Source organism: Astyanax mexicanus, chromosome 6 (genome assembly GCF_023375975.1).
Source record: "Astyanax mexicanus isolate ESR-SI-001 chromosome 6, AstMex3_surface, whole genome shotgun sequence".
NCBI lineage: Eukaryota > Metazoa > Chordata > Actinopteri > Characiformes > Acestrorhamphidae > Astyanax > Astyanax mexicanus.
The window spans coordinates 55,884,092-55,903,244 of record NC_064413.1 but is presented as its reverse complement, the minus strand read 5'-3'; the positions used below and the strand labels follow the sequence as shown (position 1 = coordinate 55,903,244).

Genomic DNA, 19,153 nt, shown 5'->3' with positions numbered 1-19,153 from the left:
GGTGGGTTTTTTAGGGTTTTAGAACATGACGAGCCAGAGAAAGACATACATAAAGAATAAGAGCGCAGAATGCATCGCTAACTCTCTCAGAAAGGAAGAGGAAAAGAGGAGGAACTGAATTTGACTCTTTTAGCGTCTCCTTCAGAACCAGTTGATTGGGTTCAAAGCCTTTACATATGGGCAAGACAGTTCTCTCAGAGTATATAAGACCATATTATGTCCTATATCTAAACAGAGAGAGACTAAAAGGAGAGCTGCGCAGGTCTCCTTACCTAGAGGGGACTTTGCTTGTTGAAAGGCTGGACTTTATCTGTAAACCTTTAAAAACACCTCTGGTGGGTTTTTTAGACTTTCAGAACATGACCAACATGACGAGCCAGCGAGCAGAGAGTGAGACGAAGAAAAGGATGGGTTTGGATGCGTTTGAACTCCATTGGAAGCCAATAGCTTCAGCTTAGAACGCTCCTGAACCCTTTTCAAATCTCTTTGAGGAGTCCACACAGAGACCAGAAGAGTACAGAAGAGACCATCTCAGGAAAACACGTCAAGATGGACTTTCTTTAGGAGGCTTTCCTGAACAATACATCCCAAAAAAACAAAAAACGAACATTCAAGAGTCCTCCAGAGCGAGGAACATCACCAGCCTTCCCTCAGGGCATCGTTGTACATAAGCTATAAATGAATACATGTAGTGCACCACGCTCCACAGTATTTTACTACACTTAAAAAAAGAAAAATCTCATTTATAAATCATATATTGTTACTGTTATGTGTTTTAGCGAGACGTGGCTGGTCTGAAAACGAAATGTCAACGATATGTCGAGTTTATGTTTATTTTATTAAGAATTTGCACTGAAAACGAAAAAAGGGAACGACGTGGAGATGAATGCTGCACACATGATAAAACCAAATTAAAGCAGATTATATGTAGCACAGCGGTTTTACAGTTATATATACATATATATATGATATACGTCCAAATAAATATCATGGGCACCTCTTCTAATGAATGCATCCAGCTAACTTGTGCTAAATGCTACATTGTACCCAGTCTGTAAAGAGACAGTAGAAACAGTTACTCCAACAAATACAGGATAAACTCTTCTTTTTTTCCTTTTTTTTTTTAAATACACTTATAAGCAGGTGTCCCAATACTTTTGGACATATATAGTTTGTGTATATGTATATATATATATATATATATATATATATATATATATATATATATATATATATATATATATATATATATATATAATAGAGAGAGAGAGAGAGAGAGAGAGAGAGAGAAAAAAGAACAGTGCTTAAAGTGGCTAGCTATGTGTTAGCATCCACCCAGCCAGTCAGCTAGCTTACGCCAAAAGTTAGCTCAAGGCTACGAGCTGCTTGTGTATGAGAGGTTGTTAGCATCGTGTTTGAGTGAGTAGGAGCTAGGCTAACTAACACAGAGCTAACACAGAGAACCTTTATGCTAAATGCTAACCGAATGGAGATCAAATGCACTTTTCCTCAGCCTCCATTTGTAGAGTTTTTACAATTATTTTCAGTTATTTTTAAGAATACTGGTCAATTTGGTTAACTAGCTTGGTCACGCTAGTTAGATCCTCACTCTGGTGTTGGTTAAAGGCTAAAATGCTCAACCAACTCAACTATCCTGACTAGCTTAAAGAGTTTTTAAAGTAAAACAGGGTTTCCTACAGATCTGCGTAAATTTAATACCTTTTTTATTAATAGAAACTGTCTAAAAACATCTGTTTATGTTCTCCAGAACAAAGTGAGATGTTATTAGCTATGCTATGCTTATGCTAACTGTTTAGTAAAGAGAAAACGTGACATAACGTGAGAGGATTATTTAATTATAACAGTGTATTTGGTGAAATTAAGACTGAATCCAGTGTATATTCTGATATATTCTGAAGTTGTGTAGTTCGACTGTAGATAGAAGCACTACACAATGTTAGTTTGAAGACCGCAATGAGCTTAGCATTAGCGCTTAGCGTTAGCATTAGCGCTAACGTGTGCTCTTTCGCCAAAGCTACAGCACCACACTTCACAGCTCAGTCAGAAACTTTACCAAAACTAAGCTGCCCATCAAAGGTTTGGTAACACCTAGTTTTTTAGTATTACAGTCATTTTTAATTAGAATTTTAAGTTAAATTTGTACAAAATTTAAGCTCATTTTCTGCTAAATTCATTTATTGATTGCAAAACAAAGCCATTCTGAAAAATTAAGAATAATATCTTTTTTTGGGGGGGGGGACTACTTTTTGACACGTAACGCCTGCATATTATGTATCCCTACACCATTTTTATAACGTGATTTTTAAAACCTGTTTTAGACTTAAAATCTTTTGGAAAAAAATATGTATCTTAATATATATGATATTAATCACTATAATTTGGCTCAAAACTTTTTAAAAACTGGTAATTTAAATACTCTCTCTCTTATTTACAACAGTTAATTTTACTTTATATTTCAGCAAGATAATTCACATTTTATCGGAAAATCAGTAAAAAATAGTGTCTCCACACTTTTGCTGGGCAGCGTTTTATTACAGTTTTTCTCTCCGGTTGTTTGTTGTTGTTTATTGTTTGTTGTTGGTGTTCAGTGTTACGGTGCACTAAATCTGAGGAGATGTTTAGAGGAGAAACCAAATGAGGTGAAAGAACAAAAGCTCCAAACTGCCTTTATAATGTTCTACTTTGTACATTGTGTGTAAATGTGTGTAAAGTTGTGTAAATTTGTGTTTATGTATGTATTTGTGTGTGTGTGTGTGTTAAGAGTCTTACCATTGTGACAGCTTTATCTTTATGTAAAGTGATTTATGTAAAAAGAAGAAAAAAAACGTTGTGGATTTTGTGAATATTGGTGTAAATAAGATGTTTTTAGAAAAAAAAAGAAACATATTGTGGAGTCTGTGAAAAACGTTTATTAAAAAAAACAAAGATTTTAAATGAATTTTTGAGTCTGTGTTCCTGATTTAATGCGGGGGTGAGAGCTACTTAGAATAAAGTAGTTTTATCTTTATTACAACTCACAATAAGAGCTAGTTAGAATAAAGTACAGCTTCCAAACGTGGTGGAGGTAGTTACATCTATATTAAAAATCACCAAAAGAGCTAATCAGGATAAAGTATAGCTTTCAAACGTGGTGGAGGTAGTTTCATCTACATTATAACTCACAGTGAGAGCTAGCCAGGATAAAGAACAGCTTCCAAACATGGTGGAGGTAGTATAATTTACATTATAAATCACAGTAAAAGATAGCCAGGATAAAGTACAGCTTTCAAACTTAGTAAAAGTCATTTTATCTATATTATAACTCACAGTGAGAGCTAACCAGGATAAAGAACAGCTTCCAAACATGGTGGAGTTAGTTTTATCTATATTATAACTCACAGTCAGAGCTAGCCAGTTAGTTACAATAAAGTACAGCTTTTAAACTTGGTGGAGGTAGTTACATCAATATTATAAATCACAGTGAGAGGTAACCAGGATAAAGTACAGCTTCTAAACATGGTGGAGGAAGTTTTATCTACATTACAACTCTTAGTGAGAGTTCGTTAGAATAACATACAGCTTTCAAACATGGTGCAGATAGTTTCATCTATATTATAACTCAGTCAGAGCTAGTTAGAATAAAGTACAGCTTTCAAACTTGGTAGAGATAGTTTTATCTACATTACAACTAACAGTGAGAGCTAGCCAGGATACAGTGCAGCTTCTAAACATGGTGCAGGTAGTTTCATCTACATTACAACTCGTAGTAAGAGCTTGCCAGATTAAAGTACAGCTTTTAAACTTGGTAGAGGTAGTTTCATCTACATTGTAAATCACCATGAGAGCTAGCCAGGATACAGTGCAGCTTCTAAACATGGTGGAGGTAGTTACATCTATATTATAAATCACAATAAGAGCTAACCAGGATAAAGTACAGGTTCCAAACCTGGTGGAGGTAGTTTTATCTACATTACAACTCTTAGTGAGAGATAGCCAGGATAAAGTTACAGCGCCCCCCTCAGTCTGGTACAGTTATCCACACTTATGGGGACGATCTATATATATATATTGTCAACACATCACACACACCCACACACACACATAGCGACAGTAGTAAAGACAGTAGTAAAAGTGGGGACGACTGCTGTCAGGAAGTCATAAATTAAATGACCACAATACTGACACATTCCTACACACACACACACACACACTGCTCATCTATCACACATCTATATAAACACACACGCACACATGGAGTGTGTGTGGGTGTGTGTGTGATATTTTCAGTATTATAGTCCCCTCATTGGGAATAACAGGAAAGAGAAGGGTCATGCAGACTGTGTGTGTGTGTACGGGGGTGGGGTTTCCTTAAGCTTCAGGGGGAAACGACTGTAGCCCAACCCCAGACAGGAGCGAACACGAACACATACACACACCTCACACCCTGTTGAGTTGTTATAAAGGGTCTCTATGCTGTATATTACTTTAAACTGCTGTAGACGGAATGGGTGGGGCTAAACTGCTGCAGGCCGGGTGGGTGGGGCTAAACTGCTGCAGGCCAGGTGGGTGGAGTTTAGTAGACTGAGACTGAGGATATCCCACCATACTGTATACATCCCATAATATCATCAAAAGCTTCATAGGGTCCTATCGTAAACCCTGCGCAAGGTGCGTCGCAATGTTCATTGCTATCTTGCACCCCGCCAACAGTCTATTTTCAAGCCTTATTTTAGGAATATATATACACTGCTGGTTTGGTGTGGTGGTCTGGAAGTGAGGTGTGTTCAGGTACATTTCTGGTGTGTTTCTATTTATTTTGGCAGCAGAAAACACAGGAGCTCCACTGACTGGTGAAAACCCTGACAACAGTCAACAGTCAGCCGTCCAATCATATCTTGTGTGTGAGGCACACGCTCAAAGTGCAAATCCAGCTTTTAACTTAACAATAAACAGAATAAAGAATAAAATAACATTACTTTCCCTGAAATTACCTGCTGGCTCCCCTTCACAGTTTCCTCTGCTGACACGCGCAAAAGCGCCGCACTGTTAAGATACGAACCCGCCAAAGTCAGAGCTCACCTGCCTCTTAAAGGGAATGATGAGTAAAAGACGCTCTGATTGGTTTATTTCCTGTTATTCCCAAAACATACCCATGATTAGTTAAGATAATTAGTTCATTAGCTTTTTGTGCATTTGAGATGTCCAAGGTGTACTTTTCCTGTTGTTATGATAGCAAAGACACACTGACATGCGCTAAATCAAGGTGAATAATGCATGACGCACAGCTCATCTAAAGATGAATAAATCTATGAAGAACACATTCCGTACTATTAATCATAAAAGTTATAAGTGACATTACTGTATCATTTTGAGCAACAGCAAAAATGTCTATTCAGTTTTGCATAATCCAGGTTTTGGAGTCCTATAAAACCAGCAAATCAAACTTTTTGTCAAATAACACCATTAATTCCTTAAAAACGTTTCATTTAGTACTTAAAAATATTAAATTGAAAGGTTCTGAATTATTAAGAAAACTCAACAGATTAAACATTCTAAGAAAATTAACTGTAACATCCAGGAAACTAAAAACTGTAAGCAGGGCTGGAGGCCCATCTCAGAACTGTGATCTGTTTACTTGAATGTATGTGTTTATGTGACTGTGAGGTTGTTTATTAACAGACACACACACACACACACACACGGCTTTTTTAAGAGAGCACTTTAGTTCTGAATCAGTTTATCTGATTTTACTATTTATATGTATATTTTTATTATATTATATGTTAAATAAGAGAGTATTTAAAAATGATGAGTTTCTTTGATTTTAACAAATTAAAAACCTCTGGAATATAATCAAGAGGAAGATGGATGATCACAAGCCATCAAACCACCAAACTGAACTGCTTGAATTTTTGCACCAGGAGTAAAGCAGCATAAAGTTATCCAAAAGCAGTGTGTAAGACTGGTGGAGGAGAACATGATGCCAAGATGCATGAAAAAAAAACTGTGATTAAAAACCAGGTTTATTCCACCAAATATTGATTATTTCTGAACTCTTAAAACTTTATGAATATGAACTTGTTTTCTTTGCATCATTTGAGGTCTGAAAGTTCTGCATCTTTTTTGTTATTTCAGTCATTTCTCATTTTCTGTAAATAAATGCTCTAAATGAGAATATTTTTATTTGGAATTTGGGAGAAATGTTGTCTGTAGTTTATAGAATAAAACAACAATGTTCATTTTACTCAAACATAAACCTATAAATAGCAAAATCAGAGAAACTGATTCAGAAACTGAAGTGCTCTCTTAGTTTTTTCCAGAGCTGAATATATATATATACGCACACTGCTTATTAACAGCCTGTCAGGCACAACATAAACACAGATAACGCACCGCTGCACACACTGATGCTGCTGATGTGTGTGTGTGTGTGTGTGTGTGTGTGTCAGCAGATTCCCACCAACCACTGGAGGACAGCAGCTGTGTGCAGCTGAAAAGAGTGTGTGTGTGTGTGTGTGTGTGTGTGTGAGGTGACAATTCAATTCACTACTCTGCATCTTCTCCCACATTGTCCGTTTTGGCGGGAACTGCTGAAGAATGGCCCACCTCAGGACCCCCGCGACACACACTCTCTCACACTCTCTCACACACACTTTTCCCTCCGCATTTTAAAGGGATTAGGGCCATCTGCAGACCCTTCAGGAACAAAAGTGTGTGTTCCTGCGGTTCCTGTGTTCTGCACAGAGATTACAGGGTTATATTAGCACACACACACTCTCAGAACCGGGGGTCAGAGGTCACCACACACTCTCTGATCTACTGCTGGACCTTCAGTATTTATACCATACCATTCATTCAGATCAGCATTTTTATTTTAATAATTAATAATCCATAATCATTTTATAAAATATCGACCTGTGAGCTTTATAATTTATGCTCAATTGAACAGGGTTCTTGCATCATTTTAAACTTCAGATTTAATATTTTTTAAGATCTTTTTAAGACTTCAATAAATATAATTTAAGTAGTCATGATTTATTTAGTTCTCTCGCTGCTAATGTTAGCTAGCTCATTTAAGATAAACTAAAGATTAAGATGATATAAGCTAAAGTTAGAATGTTAGCTAGTCTGCTGCTAAAGTTAATATGTTAGCTGACTCACCGCTAATGTTAGCTAGCTTTCTGGTAACCTTAGTTCTATCCCTGGTAATGTTAGCTGGCTCACTTTAGCCAGCTAAAATTTGTATATTTGCTAGCTTGCTCCTAAAGATAGTATGTTAGCTAGCTCATTTAAGATAGCTAAAGATTAAGGTAAGCTAAGCTAAAGTTAGTATGTTAGCTAGTTTGCTGCTAACGTTAGTTAGCTTGCTGCCAAAGTTAATATGTTAGCTGACTCACCGCTAATCTCTGCTAACCTTTGTTCTATCCCTGGTAATGTTAGCTGGCTCACTTTAGCCAGCTAAAATTAGTATATTCGCTAGCTTGCTGCTAAAGTAAGTATGTTAGCTAGCTCATTTAAGATAGCTAAAGTTAGTATGTTTGCTAACTCGATTAAGATAGCTAAAGTTAGTATGACAGCTAGTTTGCTGATAAAGTTAATTAGCTTGCTGCTTAAGTTAACATGTTAGCTGACTGATATTAGCTAGCTTTCTGCTAACGTTCTATCCCTGGTAATGTTAGCTAGCTCGCATTAGTCAGCTAAAATTAGTATGTTAGCTAACTCATCGCTAATGTTAGCTAACCTTAGTTCTCTCCCCGGATAAGATGTTTGGGTGAGCCACCTTGTTTTCCAAAGACATTAAATGTAATAAAATGTAATACCTACAGCACATTTACAGTAAATTTAAGACAATTTAACACCTTTAATACCCAGATTTTAATTTAAGACATTTTAACACTTTTTAAGGACCAGCAGAAACCATGTTGAATGATTAATTAATCAAAACATCTAAATTATAGATATAGATAGATTATAAAGTATAGATACTAGTGTTTAATAAAATACTGCTGTAGAAGTTGAAGAATCTATGAAAGCCCATTCCCCCCATCTAAAATTAACAAAAAATAATCCAGCACATTTTTTATTATTAAACTGCTATTTCCTTATTTTGAGATACTAATTCATTATTTTGAGATACTTCATTAATTTAAACTTTTGCAGGTCATTAAACGGATGGAGTTCAGATTTGAACTAAGTAGTGTTTATTATGAATACACTGTCTGATACCAGACACCATGTTCTGTCTGTCTGTCTGTCTACCAGTCGGTCTGTCTGTCTGTCTTTCGACCAGTCGGTCTGTCTGTCTGTCGGCCGACAGGTCGGTCTGTCTGCCTGTCTGTTGACAGGTCGGCCTTTTTGTCGACCGTTCGGTGTGTCTGTCTGTCTGCCGACAGTTCGGTCTGTCTGTCTGTCTGCCGACAGGTCGGTCTGTCTGCCTGTCTGTTGACAGGTCGGTCTGTTTGTCTGTCGACAGGTCGGTCTGTTTGTCTGTCGACAGGTCGGTCTTTCTCTCGACTGGTTGGTGTGACTCTCTGTCTGCCGACAGGTCGGTCTGTCTGTCTGTCGACAGGTCGGTCTGCTTGTCTGTCGACAGGTCGGTCTGTTTGTCTGTCGACAGGTCGGTCTTTCTCTCGACTGGTTGGTGTGACTCTCTGTCTGCCGACAGGTCGGTCTGTCTGTCTGTCGACAGGTCGGTCTGTCTGTCTGTCGACAGGTCGGTCGGTCTGTCTGTCGACAGGTCGGTCTGTCTCTCTGTTGTCTATCTATCTATCTATCTATCTATCTATCTATCTATCTATCTATCTATCTATCTATCTATCTATCTATCTACTGAGGAGCTTTAAAGTTCTGAGATGAGAGTTTAGCTCTAAAACCTGTTTTTAATATCAAATATCATTAAAACAGTAAAGGTAAACACACAGGCACCCTGTGTCAAAACACAGACTCCAATAATGTCTTATATGTTACAGATAATGAAATATTTTACTATTAAAAACATTTTATATAAAATTAGGAGGCACACATAGAATCACTGTTTGGCCGATAAAATAAAATACCGTATTTTTCGGACTATAAGGCGCACCGTATTATAAGACGCACTATCAAAGAACGCCTATTTTCTGCTATTTTTCCATACATAGGGCGCATCGCATTATAAGGCGCGTTAAGTGACACTAGAAAGGGTGCCTATATCAAAGTGAACAGGGGTGGCGCCATGTTTCCCTTCCCCCACCGGGGGTGGTCGCTTGCCGGTGGAGCGTCTCCGTATACAAATCTAGCTCTTTCAAAGTCAAACGAGTGCTGGATATTAATCTACACAGATTCCTCTCCTGAAAACTGTTTATTTGGGTGAGTAACGTGCTTCAGTTTATTTACAGTAAGCTTAGATTTCCAGATGTCCACTAAGGCTTGCTGCACCAGCGTTAGCATAGCTATCCGCTAGCACGCTAGCTAGTCACCTAAACTAGTAAAGTTAACCCAAACTTAAACGACAGCGTTACACTGAGTAATCCTGCGTGTTCTGGTAAGACAGTGAGATATTAGCTAGCGATTCGTCCCCCGTAGCTTGTTTTAACACGGTAAACAAGCAGATTACAGGCTGATAAAACTCACCTCTGAGAGAGTTAGCGCTTAGCATCTAGCTAATGCTAGCCAGGCAAAGCAGCACAGACTTACAGGCCGATAACTCACCTCTGAACGGTGAACGCTTAGCGATTAGCATCTAACTCTAATAATACTGCTCCAGCAGTATTAAAAGTGCTAAATTTAGAAAATACTGATCTCTGAACAGTGAAAAAGCTAGCTAGCTAAGCGGTTAGCATCTAGCTAATGCTATTGCTGCTCCAGCCTCGGAGCGGCACGGCTCTGCACGGAGTGTGTGTTTACTGCTCCTTACACCTGACGGGTAAAATTTAGATAATACTGATCTCTGAACAGTGAATAAGCTAGCTAATGCTATTTGCTGCTCCAGCCTCGGAGCTGCACTGCTCTGGACTCTGTATAGCACTGAAACTCTGTATAACGCTGCACGGAGTGTGTGTTTACTGCTCCTTACAACCTGACGAGTAAAATTTAGATAATACTGATCTCAGTGAATAAGCTAGCTAGCTTAGCGGTTAGCATCTAGCTAATGCTATTGCTGCTCCAGCCTCGGAGCTGCACGGCTCTGGACTCTGTATAGCACTGAAACTCTCTATAACGCTGCACGGAGTGTGTGTTTACTGCTCCTTACAACCTGACGAGTAAAATCCATACAAAAGGCGCACCGTATTATAAGACGCACTGTCAATTTTTGTGAAAATTAAAAGTTTTTAAGTGCGCCTTATAGTCCGAAAAATACGGTACTGAATAATTTAAAATCAAACACCAACTAATTTCCCTTAGGCCGCATTATACTTTGTTGTTATTTCTGCTGGCATATTAAAATGTGCACTGATTAATATAAATATATATAAAACTGTAGTTTTGCAGCTGCTTTGCAAAAGCTTTGTATTTGGAAAAATGAAGCATTTCCTGATAATAAACCTGTAAAACTGCCAATAAATTAACATGATAGTTTCTGTTGGATCTGTTGGGTGTTCAGCTTAAACCACAGGAAAGCACGTAGTGGAGTGTGGGTGTTAGTGTGTGTGTTTGTGTGTGTGTGTTAGTGTGTGTGTGTTAGTGTGTGTGTTTGTGCTCTAGGTATGTGAATGCCAACCGAAAGTAGAGAGTAGAAAGATCCAATTTATCTCACTCTCACTCACTTTCTCTCCAGAGAGCTGCTCTTTCACTCACACACAGATAGAGAGAGAGAGGGAGAGAGAGAGGGAGAGAGAGAGAGAGAGAGAGAGAGAGAGAGAGAGAGGGGGAGAGAGAGAGAGAGAGAGAGAGAGGGGGAGAGAGAGAGAGGGAGAGGGGGGGGAGAGAGAGAGAGAGAGAGAGAGAGAGGGGGGGGGGAGAGAGAGAGGGAGAGAGAGAGAGAGAGAGAGAGAGAGAGAGGGGGAGAGAGAGAGAGAGAGAGAGAGAGAGAGAGAGAGAGGGGGGGAGAGAGAGAGAGGGAGAGAGAGGGAGAGAGAGAGAGAGAGAGAGAGGGGGGGGAGAGAGAGAGGGAGAGAGAGAGAGGGGGAGAGAGAGAGAGGGAGAGGGAGAGAGAGAGAGAGAGAGGGAGAGGTTGACAGGTGGGCCAACCGAAACTACTAGTCTGATCCAGAAACACACAAACACACACAGGTACAGGAGTAGATAAAACTGAAAGAGGAAAACAGACTGTGAGAAAGAGAGAGAGAGAGAGAGAGAGAGAGAGAGAGAGAGAGAGAGAGAGAGAGAGAGAGAGATTGTAAATAAGAATAGGAGGGTGTTTACAGTGTGCAGCAAAAGTGCATTTATCTTTTATCAGATTTCAGACTGTCTGAAATGAAGATATTTCATTTTATTTGTTTAACCTGCTCAACATTTAATTTTATAATTTACACTAAATATTCTCTGATCTGCCTTCACACTTAAAGATCTGGAAAAAAAATAAAAGAATGGCTAAAATGATGAGTTTCTTTTATTAAATTAATAAACCTCTGGAATATAATGAAGAGGAAGATGGATGATCACAAACCATCAAACCACCAAACTGAACTGCTTGAATTTTTGCACCAGGAGTAAAGCAGCATAAAGTTATCCAAAAGCAGTGTGTAAGACTGGTGGAGGAGAACATGATGCCAAGATGCATGAAAAAAACTATGATTAAAAAACAGCGACTCGGTTCTGATACATCAGCTCACAGACGCAGCCTTGTGCTGATCCAAATCACCCTGGGAGTGATGAGGGGAAAGAGCACCATCTACTGTACTGTACCCACCCAGAGAGAGCAAGACCAACTTTGCTCTCTCAGGGCTCTGGCAGCTGATGGCAAGCTGCATGACTGGGATTTGTTGTAGAAAAGAAAATGAAAGATGGGTCCACACCCACCTCTCGTCCGGGGTACAACTCCCCTACGTGTTCGTTTGATAGAGAGAGTCGTAGACAGGTGGAGTGAAGTTGAAAGCAAACCAAGTATTTATTACTGAATTCAGGAGAACCAATACATACAAGACAGTTAACAGCCGTCCCAGTATAAGTTCTGACCCCCCTCTGATCTGACTCCATGTTTATACCCCAAAATGACGTGAAACCTGCTGATGAGGCGTTGCTAAAATCAGCTCATGTTAGCATGCGTAATCTCACGTGTTAGTACTCAAGTTTCACAGGTCTGACTGGACCACTAGTGTTTGGCCTTGACTGTATCCAGCCGGACAGTGTGGTATTGTTTTAAGAATTGACTGGGTCCAGTCAGACAGTGTGATATTGTTCCAGTAATTAGACAGTGCCGCCCTCCCTATGTGCGCGCGTCCTCCTCCCGCTTTGATAGGTGAAGAACTTTGCACGCACAGAGAGAAAGGCCGCACTGTTCGTCCCGAAGTCTCCTTTGTATCAATTCAGTTCGTACAGAGTGCACTAGCTGATGATTGATGGCCGTTAGTCTGAAACATGCAGTGAACGAAATGCTTCAAGCATGAGCTACGCAAGTCACACAATAGATTTCATATGTTATATGTTAATGTGTTAGTAGCGCGTGGTTAGTCTGCCATACAATAGATCCTATGTGTTAGTAAACGCCTTATGTATCATGTGGGTTAATTTGTCATAATAAGGCCGGTGTTAGTCACATGCCTGATCAAACAATGTTTTACTATATATGTAAAGAATATATTGTGATTATTGGTTAATCTTCTATATAAATGCGTATAAAATACACTGTGAGTAAAAATGATCAAACATAATGTGAGTATTGGTTAATGCATATAAAATACAAGGTTTCACACAATGATTATGTAATTATAGATACTAAGTTGAGTAATCATAATTGAAAGATATTCGTCAATACATTCAAGGTAAAATAAACAGTTACTCTTCAGATTCGAACCAGCGTTTTTTTTTCAATGAAAGTGGCAGCGCTTTGCTTTTGAATGCTGGACCACTCGAGGAGTGTGTTTATGGGAAGAGAAGGCGTGGATCGGCACGGGTGCAAGGCGTGAAAATAGACTGTAGACAGGGTGTAAGATAGCGATGAAAGTCATGTAAGTAAATGTGAGAAATACTGTGCTCATATTTTTTATACCATCACTTTTCATTCTGTCCCAAACCCCATAATATCTACAGCTCTGTAAAAAAAATTGAGTTTCTGAATCAGTTTCTCTGATTTTGCTATTTATAGGTTTATGTTTGAGTAAAATGAACATTGTTGTTTTATTCTATAAACTACAGACAACATTTCTCCCAAATTCCAAATAAAAATATTCTCATTTAGAGCATTTATTTACAGAAAATGAGAAATGACTGAAATAACAAAAAAGATGCAGAGCTTTCAGACCTCAAATAATGCAAAGAAAACAAGTTCATATTCATAAAGTTTTAAGAGTTCAGAAAATATTTGGTGGAATAACCCTGGTTTTTAATCATCTTGGCATCATGTTCTCCACCAGTCTTACACACTGCTTTTTAAATCTAACAGTGTTTTGTGTGCAATTACAGCCTCACTATCTACATCATTTTCTCAGACTAAAACACTGTTCTGTATATATGTGTACATGTATGACCCCGTGTCCTAAGAGGGTATAAAAGCAAACGTGCGAGAGTGTGAGAGTTTGTGAGAGTGTGTGTGTGTGTGTGTGGTGTGTATCGGAGCATGTGTGCTGGAATTCTCATCTAATTACGACATGGATTTAGTAGGAAAACTCTGGGAACTGGAAGAGTGTGGGAATCAACCCCCACCACACTCACTCTCTCACACTCTATCTCTACCCCCCACCCTCTCGCGCTCCCTCTCTCCCTCTCTCTCTCTCTCTCTCTCTCTCTCTCTCTGTTCTATTGATTTCAATTGAGTGAGCTTTACTGGTGAACATATTTAGCTGTAGCAACAAAAATTCAACATACAAAGTGTCAATTACAATTTATATATATTTATAATGCTTTATAATGTTAATATGATCCACACACTCTGTAATCCACACTGACAGACTGTAATACACTACAGGAAGTGTAGGGGCACTTTATAATGCTCTATAATGTTCATATGACCCACACTCTCATTCTGACAGTCTGTACTACACTACAGGAAGCGTAGGGGGCGCTCTATAATGCTTTATAATGTTCATATGATCCACACGCTCATTCTGACAGACTGTAATACAGTACAGGAAGTGTAGGGGTGCTCTATAATGCTCTATAATGTTCATATGATACACAACACGCTCATTCTTACAGACTGTAAGACACTATAGGAAGTGTAGGGGGCGCTCTATAATGCTCTATAATGTTCATATGATCCACACGCTCACTCTGACGGACTGTAATACACTACAGGAAGTGTAGGGGGCGCTCTATAATGCTCTATAATGTTCATATTATCCACACGCTCATTCTGACAGACTGTAATACACTACAGGAAGTGTAGGGGGCGCTCTATAATGCTCTATAATGTTCATATGATCCACACGCTCATTCTGACAGACTGTAAGACACTATAGGAAGTGTAGGGGGCGCTCTATAATGCTCTATAATGTTCATATGATCCACACACTCACTCTGACGGACTGTAATACACTACAGGAAGTGTAGGGGGCGCTCTATAATGCTCTATAATGTTCATATGATCCACACGCTCATTCTGACAGACTGTAATACACTACAGGAAGTGTAGGGGGAGCTCTATAATGTTCATATGATCCACACGCTCATTCTGACAGACTGTAATACACTACAGGAAGTGTAGGGGGCGCTCTATAATGCTCTATAATGTTCATATGATCCACAACACGCTCATTCTGACAGACTGTAATACACTACAGGAAGTGTAGGGGGCGCTCTATAATGTTCATATGATCCACACGCTCATTCTGACAGACTGTAATACACTACAGGAAGTGTTAGGGGGCAGGATCCATACAGAACCTGTAGAACCTCCTTCATACCTAACCCTCTCAATCTCTTTCATCTTATATCCAGACTAGAGGAACCAACAGAGTCTAAACTAGAGACTACTTTCAGTTATAGAACAGGTTTCTGTACACATAAGAAATAATGTAGTAAAGTGGTCCTGATGAGTGCCAGTTTCATCATTATAACATTGTTGATGGTCTTCAAGGATACTTTAAAATTTCTTCTTTTTGAACTAACTGACCTTCATTTCTTTTTAAAGTATTTTTTCTCTTGTCTTTATTTAGTTGAGTAGTTGTTGCTTCTCATAATCTGGATTCGAACATTACTCAAATATTCACTATTCACTGTATACCTGTAACTCTACCTCTTCACTACTTTACTTTAACTGATGCTCTCAAACACTTTATTAAGAGACAAGAAATTCAAATAATTAACTCTTGATGAGTTCAGCACAGCTGTTAACTGAAAGCCTGAATTCCAGGAGACTCTACTTTTGGCATCATTCTCTCAATGAGCTTCTTTAAGAGGTGGCCACCTGAAATGAAAAGTTTTCCAACAGTCTTGAAGGAAGGAAGGAGTTCCCAGAGGTGTTTATTAGCACTTGTTGCTCCTTTGTCTTCTTCACTCTGTGCTCCAGCTCACCCCAAACCATCTGGATTGGGTTCAGGTCCGGTGACTGTGGAGGTTCAGCTCATTTTTTATTAAGTACATAAAACTCCACGTGTGTTCATTCATAGTTTTGATGCTTCAGTGAAAATCTACAATGTAAATCAGGGGTGTCCAAACTACGGCCCGCGGGCCATTTGCGGCCCGTTTCCTTTTTTGGAGCGGCTCGTGATTTTAGAAATAGAATGAAAGTTGGCCCGCTGTTAAGCAGATTTTTATAATGTGAGATTCAAAGTTTGAACGCTAGGAGTCAGAAACGGGCCAAAGAGTCTAAAAGCTGAGAGGCTGCGCATTTCTAGCGCAGAAAAACGGGCCAAAGAGTCTAAAAGTTGGCATTTTAAAGACATCATGAAATGAAACATCAATTTGAAAAATCTTAGTTTACACAACACTGTCAAAGATAAAAAGAGTATGTCAAGTAAAATGGTGTGTAAATGAAATAAATCAGGAAAATGTATGATTTAAAGTGGTATATTTCATTATTTGTTTTATTACAGAGTCTGTGGTCCGTGACGTCAAATATATTTCTCCTTCTGGCCCCCAACAAAAAAAATTTGGACACCCCTGATGTAAATAGTCATAAAAATAAAGAAAATGCACTGAAAAAGAGATGGTGTGTCCAAACTATTAGCCTGTACTGTATTTGTAGCTCAAAATAGATTTACTCCATCGATAAACTGAAACGCAAAGATGACTTTTCCAAAACTTATCCAGACCTGGAAATTGCTATTTTCAGATTCCACGACTTTTCCAGGTTTTTCATGACCGTACGAATCCTGTACAACTTTTCGGTGCATATTCTTTTTTTTTTTTGTCAATGAGTGTATTTATAATTACAATAGCACAGTTTTCACTGAAGCTCTGCCCAGCAGACAGACAGAGTGGGTTTAGTTTGAATTGGATCACACACTGAGTAGCTCTCTCTCTCTCTTTTTCCTCTTTTCTCTCTCTCTCTCTCTCTCTGTATGAAATCACAGTGGTGTTAATGTGCTGATTACTGCAGCTCCAGCGTGTCTCCACATTCCTCTCTCACGAGTTCAGCATTCCTCCCTCTTTTCTCTCTTTGTCACTTTTTCTTTCTCCTCTCTCGACCGTGTCTCGCTCCCTCCTGCTTTTGGGGTCCGTTCCCATAAATTCCACACACTGCGCTCTCGTTCACAAGGCCTGTCCGTTCCAATTACACACACACACACACACAGACACACACACACACACAAACACACACAAACACCAAGTTCATTAAGCCTGTATCAGCTAAGCATTAGGGGGTAAAACAAAGCGCGCTGGCAGGGAGTCTCCGTCTGCATTGTGTGTTTGTGTTTATATGTGTGTGTGTGTGTGTGTGTGTGTGTGTGAGTGTGTGTGATCTGTGTGTATAAGTGTGATGTGTTTCCTCTTCGACTTGTTCCCCGATTCCCAGCCGGAAAATCTCATTCAGCCCCGAGTTTTCCCACTGCTTTCCCACTGCCGTCCAAAAAATTCCCATAGTGTCTCTCACTCTCCCTTTCTTTCTCTCTCTCTTTCTGTCTCTCTCTCTCACACAGACACTGTAACGCATTCCATCGTGTCCAGGGAAATATGGAGGCCAGCGTTCCGCACATTAAACACATTACAGCCTCCATTCTCCCAGCGCTGCACCGTCACACTCACGCCTCACACAGTAATCATATCTGACGCTTTACATCAGAGACGGAGAAAGAGGTTCTTTAATACCGTCTACAGGACCCTGCAACTAACTCACCCCAGGAAACAGGTCTGCTCCGGGACTGGGTTTGGTTCTGATCTGCACGATGGGTCTGGACCCAAAACTAACTGAGAACATGATCAGCAGAATGGATTTGGTTCTAATCTGTGGATTAGGTTTTATAACAAACCAAAACAAAAGCAGAGTAGTATTGGATCTAGTCTTCAAAAGTGGGTTTGGTTCTATAACAAATTAAAAAAATTAATCTACAGAGTGGGTTTGGTTCTATAACAAACTGGGGACATGATCGACAGAGTGGGTTTGGTTCTGATCTACAGAATGGGTTTGATTCTGATCTACAGAATGGGTTTGGTTCTGATCTACAGAGTGGGTTTGATTCTGATCTACAGAATGGGTTTGGTACTAGTCTACAGAATGGTTTTGGTTCTGATCTACAGTGTGGGTTTTGTTCTGATGTACAGAGTGGGTTTGGTTCTGATCTACAATCTACAGAATGGGTTTGGTTTTGATCTACAGTGTGGATTTGGTTCTAATCTGTAAAGTGGATTTGGTTCTATAACAAACCAAGAACATGATCTACAGAGTGGGTTTGGTTCTAGTCTACAGAGTGGTTTTGCTTCTATAACAAAACAAGAAAATGATCTACAGAGTAGTCTACAGGGTGGGTTTGGTTCTGATCTACAGAGTAGGTTTTGTTTTAACCTGTAAAGTGGGTTTGGTTCTCTTACAAACCAAAAAAATGATCTACAGAGTGGGTTTGGTTCTGATTGACAGAGTGGGTTTGGTTTTAGTCTACAGAGAGAGTTTGGTTCTATAGCTAATAAGGTAAATGAACTATAGAACGAGTTTGGTTCTAATCTGCATAGTGGGTTTGGTTCTATAGCTAACTGAGAAAATGATCAGAGTGGCTTTGGTTCAAGACACTGCTGCTGCTGCTGCACTATGAATCTCTGGTGAAGCCTTAAGAGTCAGGTGAGCTCTGACTTTGGTGGATTGCTATTTTAACGGTGCAGCTGCCTGGACGTGTTCAGCACTTTAAAGTCTTTTATAAAAGTCTCATGTATTATTGCATTTAATTCCTTTACAGCCACGGTCAAAAGTTTGGACCTGTCTACTCACAGATGTTTTTTTTTTTGTAAATATAATATATCTATGTTTTACAGTGTGTTTGTGACGTGTGATGGTGTGTGAGAGTCTGTATGAGTGTGTGTGTGTGATTGTATGTGAGTGTGTATGTGAGTGTGTGTGTGTGTGTGATGGTATGTGAGTGTGTGTGTGTGATTGTATGTGAGTGTGTATGTGAGTGTGTGTGTGGGAGTGTGTGTGTGATGGTATGTGAGTGTGTGAGTGTGTGATGGTATGTGAGTGTGTGTGTGGGAGTGTGTGTGTGATGGTATGTGAGTGTGTATGTGAGTGTGTGTGTGTGTGTGTGATGGTATGTGAGTGTGTATGCGAGTGTGTGTGTGTGATGGTATGTGAGTGTGTATGTGAGTGTGTGTGTGTGTGATGGTATGTGAGTGTGTGAGTGTGTGATGGTATGTGAGTGTGTGTGTGGGAGTGTGTGTGTGATGGTATGTGAGTGTGTGAGTGGGAGAGTGTGTGTGAAAGTGGTTTTAACTCCCTGGGAAACGGAGCAGGGGGCAGTGTGCCAGTTATAAATGTGTGTAGGTGGGGAAAAGTGTGAGTGTGTGGCATGTGCACGGGCACACTGACCTCACACACACACACACACACACACACACACACACACACACACACACACACACACACACACACACACACACAGTCTATCACTTGCTTTTTATCTGTCTTTCTCTTATTCTATCATTTGCT

General features: G+C 39.5%; 1 long non-coding RNA gene across 1 annotated transcript; it reads left to right on the top strand.

The window, feature by feature from the left end:
- The first annotated feature begins 8,326 nt into the window (after positions 1-8,326).
- Positions 8,327-9,857, top strand: LOC125802343 (uncharacterized). The gene is made up of 3 exons (XR_007439384.1): positions 8,327-8,421; positions 8,474-8,569; positions 8,738-9,857. It is a non-coding gene; the product is annotated as an uncharacterized LOC125802343 (long non-coding RNA).
- Positions 9,858-19,153: the final 9,296 nt, after the last annotated feature.